Below are 6,287 nucleotides of genomic sequence, written 5' to 3' on the forward strand. Positions count from 1 at the left end.
GGAAAAAATATATTGTACACAAAATGTGTACATGAGTAATTCACAATTTTGTCATTATTTATGATTCATCCTATGATATTTTTATATGAGTTTTACAAATAAAGACATCCATTCTTTTTGTCATTAAATATAAATGATAGCATACTTGTTCTATATGTAGCTTTCATTATAAAGCTTATCATTTCCTCCATTATATATAGGATTAGATGTTTATTTTAAATCACCAGATGGCTTTTTTTTAAACTTTCATACATTTGTATTCAGTAATTTCAAAATAGACTGATGTGCAATAAAGATTTTTATATGTATTAAAATACATTTTGCCCAAACTAGATCATTTACATTGCAAAGGTATATTAAACAGCTATTAAAAGGAATAAAGTCTTACCATTTGCAGTGACACAGAAGGATCCACAGGGTATTATGCTAAGTGAAATAGGTCATACAGAGAAAGGCAAATACTGTATGTTTTTGCTTATATGTGGAATCAAAAAATAACAAGAACAAATGAGCAATGTAACAAAAGAAACAAACCTACAGATACAGAGAACAAACAAGTGTTTGCCAAAAAGGAGAAGCAGGCACAAATGGGTGAAGGGGATTAAGAAGTACAAACTCCAGTTATAAAATTAATGTCACAGGATGTATAGCATAGGAAAAATAGTCAATAATATTAAAATAACTTTATATGGTGTATAATCTATAAAATATTGAATCACTGTGTTATACACCTGAAACCAAAATATTGTAAATCAACTATCCTTAAATTTTTAAAAAATATTTATATCTGCTTTTATTTATCAGATTGACTAAGACATTTCTAGATTATAAAAAAATATTTATTCCAGTGGTAGTAGTTACCCTGAGCAACAATTTTCCAATACATCAAAATCACTTTTGTAGACATCTGCTTCCAGCAACAAAGATTATCATTAAAGCTTGAAGCATACCCATATATCCCATAATCTACTTCAATCCTCTTTAGATAACCAATTGGCCTTTCCTTTTCTTTGAGTATGAGTTGCTCAGCTTTGCAGTATTCGAAGAATTAGTCACATATCTCATAATTGTCAAGGATAAAGCATTTGGGACTTCTGTGACTAAAGAACAGGGCTACCTACTAATACTTTTTTTTAATTTATTTATTTTAATTGGAGGCTAATTACTTTACAATATTGTATTGGTTCTGCCACACATCAACATGAATCCACCACAGGCATACACATGTTCCCCATCCTGAACCCCCCTCCCACCTCCCTCCCTGTACCATCCCTCCAGGTCATCCCAGTGCACCCGCCCCAAGACTCCTATATCGAACCTGGACTGGTGATTCATTTCTTATATGATATTATACATGTTTCCATGCCATTCCCCCAAGTCAGCCCACCCTCTCCCTCTCCCGCAGAATCCAAAAGACTGTTCTATAAAGGTGTAACAATAACAAAGAGCGTAAAAAAACTAAAAAGTCTGCCAGGAAACTCATGGCAATGAGTGGCTCTTGGAATCTGAGAGTCTGGTGCCATGATCTGGGAAGGATACAACCTGCTTTATATTGTTTCCTGCTTCTGAACCCAAATAGTTATGGAAATCCTGACTCAGTCACCTGTTGGTGGTGGTGAGGGCAATGATAACTACAAATATTTTCATTTATACTATCTGTTCCACTTACTGCTTTTCAGAACAAAAATCAATTCCAGTTACTATAACTGCATAACAAATTATTATAAATTTTAGAGGCTCAGAACAACATTTAATTTGCTCGTGGATCTGTAATCTGAGTGGAGTTTGGTTAAGACAGCTCATCCCTGCTTTACTGGGCACCAGCTGGGATGACTTGAAGGATAGAATTGGAATCACCTGAAAGCTTGTTCATTTACTTGACTGATGTTTAATACTGGCTGTGGGCTGAGACCTTAGCTGGCAATGTTGGCCAGAACACGTTTGTATGGCCTGGCTTCCTGGCAATTTTCCATGAGTGAGCATCCCAAGAGGAGGGGAGGGAGGGATGGAAAGAGAGAGAGAGACTGTTGCAGTCCTTTACTCAGATTCTTTTAGTGTTGCTTTCAGAAGACACATTCCAGATACTAATCTTACGATCAGAGGACTTTAGGGAAATGAAAAAAAGAAGCAAAACCCCCTTGAATAATAAAACTAAATGCTCTGTTTAATTTATCGCAACAGCTAGTAATATCAGAATGAAGGAGAATGAAACCTTCTACTGAGCTATAACACATAATCAATTTTATAAAAACTTAGTCACTGACTATTCCAGGAGAAAATTACATTATGAAAAGTGAGAGAACTGACATATCTCTAGGCCTTAAACTTATCCCATAAACTGTATTATAATTGTCCCTGATCGACAAGACTGTTAAAACCAAGAAACAAAACCTTCCTAGAGATATCCTCAGCCTTTGTACATGAACATGATAATGCTTATTTTAATATAAAAGATACAATTGAGATCTATTCATATTAACACATTTTATTTATACATCAATACCCTAAGAAGACCAAAATTCTCTTTTGATTTGCTGATTTCATGTATTGTTCTTTTATCTTATGTTTGGTAAACAAAAGAACCCTCACAATAGTTGTGAATTAATTAAAACGTAGAGAGTGCCCAGCAAGCATAATTATTCCTGTATACTTTCTTTTATCAGGATGAAGGAGCAGGAAATCTTTGAGTTTCCTGGTGGCTATTCCAGGAAACCCAAATATAATTTAGACATAAAGGTCATCTTAATAATTTTATTGTTACGAATTTGGGGTTTGAGTTTGGGAAAGGCAAAATCCAGGTGACTTGTCAGACCAAAACAGAAGATAAGTCATAAATACCCAAAGACAAACAGTTACATGCAACATTTAAAAATATGTAACCATAACTATTAATAATTTTAAGAAAATAATCCTTTTGCAAAGTAATTTAAGAGTATTCAAAAAGCACAGAGTTAGAACAATTTATTAATAAAAGAAATCTCTGTTATCTGGACACAGATTATTATTATTATTTGCTACACAGAACAAAGCTAAAAAGCCTCAAATTCTAGTTTTATTCTTTGTGAAATTAATCTATTTGACAATTTGAGATAGAGGATTTGTATATGTATAAATCCATACAAACTGTCAAAATTTTCAACACTGCTTTTCAAGTCATTAATTGTAGGCATTATAATTAAAAATACAGCCTCAACTTTGTCTCTTTTAGCTCTATCAAGGCTGACATCTTTCAGAAACAAAGTTGCAAAATTCCTTAAGAAAATTCTAGGAAATGAAATCCAGTAAAATAAAAAGGAAAATACCACACAGCCAAGCAGAGTTTACCCCAGAAATGTAACTTTAGTTTAACATTCCAAAACTAATTGGTATAATTCATCATGTTAAAGAAAATAAAGGAAGAAAACCATATGATCATTTAAATATATGCAAAATATGCATTTAACAAAACTCGATAGTCATGTATAATAAGTCTTAGCAAGTTAAAAACAAAAGGAAACTTTTTTTAACCTAATAAGGGACAGGCATCCAAAAACTCCTAACACGATACATAATCATGAAATATTGAATGCTTTCTCTCTAAGATCAAGAACAAGACAAGGGCAATTGATGAAATTTTAATATGAACATGGATGAATCTTGAAAACATTATGCTAAGTGAAAGAAGCCAGCCACAAAAGACCTCAAATCATATTATTCCATTTATATGACATCCAAATTAGGCAAATCTGCAGAAACTGAAAGTAGATTAGTGTTTGCTTAGAGTTGGGGAGGATGGTTGGTGAGAGGGATGATGGCTAAACTGTTTCTTTTTGAGATGATGAAATGTTCTAAAACTGTGGTGATGGCCACACCTATCCACGAATATTCTAGAACCCTTGATCTGATTTCTTTAAAAGGGCCAATGAAATGAATTTTATTCTCAGTAAAGATATAATTTAAAAATTCAATGGTCCTATATGCATGCTCTGTTTCTCAAAATTTATATTATCTTAGATCATCTTCCCTAGCAGCAGAGCGAGTCTGGGATTCTATGTATTGAGGGACTGCTCTTGAGGAAAACCTTCAAGAGAGTGAGTGAGGACTGCAGTTCTAGAAGAGGAGAGAGTCAGGCACAGATCAAGTTTAGTTCTGGAGCCTAAATTACCCCTGTAGAATTAGTCCCATATGAATCAAGAGGGTTGGTCTTACTTATTCTCGTATTAGTCAGGCTTTGGCTTGCAGCCGCCACCAGCAGTTGAGGTTATGACCTTTTAGCAGCAGGTTCCCGTTAGCTGAGAGCTGCCATCTATCAGGTGAAAGCCAGTAGCTGTGAGTCATTAGCAGTCAAAACATAGCCCCTAAGAGATGGAGGCACTGGTTCAGTACAGGGGATCTGGGCACAGCATCATCCATTCTACTAGTCACCCCAAAGGAGTTCTCATGGAAGTTGGAAAATATTTAAGGAAAATAATTAATTCTATTATTGTTTGTAATAACAAGAACTACATTTAATTTCCTAACAATTTAGGAGGTATATGTTTTGTTCATACTGCAGGATGCCATTAGCCATTAACAATATACTAAAAGACCATTTACAGAAGTGGAAATAAGTTCCAGAAATATCGTGAGGTGGACAGACCACAAAAATATAAACAGTATAATCCCATTTTTATAAATGTAGCAGTATGTTTATCTTGTACACATTCTTTCCCCTTTTGGGGAAGGATGTATTGACATAAAAATATAAATAGCAGTTACTGTTCAGTAGCAAGATTAGAGCTATTTTTATTATCTGTATTTTGTTTATCTGTTTATTCTGTTTCCCTTATATAAAGAGGTAATTTAAAATATTATACACCAACAAATTAATTCTCAAATTTGAAAATAATGACCGTGGTCATGCTCAAATGCTGTGAGAGATTAAAGACTCCAAAACCAAATCTGATTCTTGAAGAGGTCGCCATCCTAACGTGTAGTTCTCCACTTTGCACATTTCGTTTTGTCGTTACACCTAAGGCTGGTCAGACGGATGGTCGCTGCCCAACCAGAGATCTACAGACCAAACATCCATGTACTAATTTTCAATAACATGACCATGACATTTCTGCCGCCACTGCATTCATAACTTATTCACAGCCCCATGTTCCCAAGGTCAGGTACCTAAGAAGAAATGTGAGTTCAGATCAGATCAGATCAGTCACTCAGTCATGTCCGACTCTTTGTGACCCCATGAATTGCAGCACGCCAGGCCTCCCTGTCCATCACCAACTCCCGGAGTTCACCCAGACTCACGTCCATCAAGTCAGTGATGCCATCCAGCCATCTCATCCTCTGTCGTCCCCTTTTCCTCCTGCCCCCAATCCCTCCCAGCATCAGAGTCTTTTCCAATGAGTCAACTCTTCTCATGAGGTGGCCAAAGTACTGGAGTTTCAGCTTTAGCATCATTCCTTCCAAAGAAATCCCAGGGCTGATCTCCTTTAGAATGGACTGGTTGGATCTCCTTGCAGTCCAAGGGACTCTCAAGAGTCTTCTCCAACACCACAGTTCAAAAGCATCAATTCTTTGGTGCTCAGCCTTCTTCACAGTCCAACTCTTACATCCATACATGACCACAGGAAAAACCATAGCCTTGACTAGACGAACCTTTGTTGGCCAAGTAATGTCTCTGCTTTTGAATATGCTATCTAGGTTGGTCATAACTTTCCTTCCCAGGAGTAAGCGTCTTTTAATTTCATGGCTGCAGTCACCATCTGCAGTGATTTTGGAGCCCCCAAAAATAAAGTCTGACACTGTTTCCACTGTTTCCCCATCTATTTCCCATGAAGTGATGGGACCGGATGCCATAATCTTCATTTTCTGAATGTTGAGCTTTAAGCCAACTTTTTCACTCTCCACTTTCACTTTCATCAAGAGGCTTTTTAGTTCCTCTTCACTTTCTGCCATAAGGGTGGTGTCATCTGCATATCTGAGGTTATTGATATTTCTCTCGACAATCTTGATTCCAGCTTGTGTTTCTTCCAGCCCAGCGTTGCTCATGTGAGTTAACAGAAGGTGTTTTGGTTAGTATATGAAACCAACAGCCTGAGGATATATACATCCAGGTTTTATGTAGATTTCTGATGACCCCATGAAACAAACCAGGACCTCCCTACTCACCCCTTCTCCTGTGAGTTATCTATCAACCCTGGCCACAACTGACAGGATAGTGAGTGTGGATCTGAATCAGAAGCAGCATTCCGCTCTGGTCAGGGACTTGGTGTGACTTGGAGAAAAAAGTTGATACGATCCAAGTTGCCTCCCTTAGAAAT

This window comes from Bos taurus, chromosome 10 (assembly GCF_002263795.3).
Source record: "Bos taurus isolate L1 Dominette 01449 registration number 42190680 breed Hereford chromosome 10, ARS-UCD2.0, whole genome shotgun sequence".
Classification (NCBI taxonomy): Eukaryota; Metazoa; Chordata; class Mammalia; order Artiodactyla; family Bovidae; genus Bos; species Bos taurus.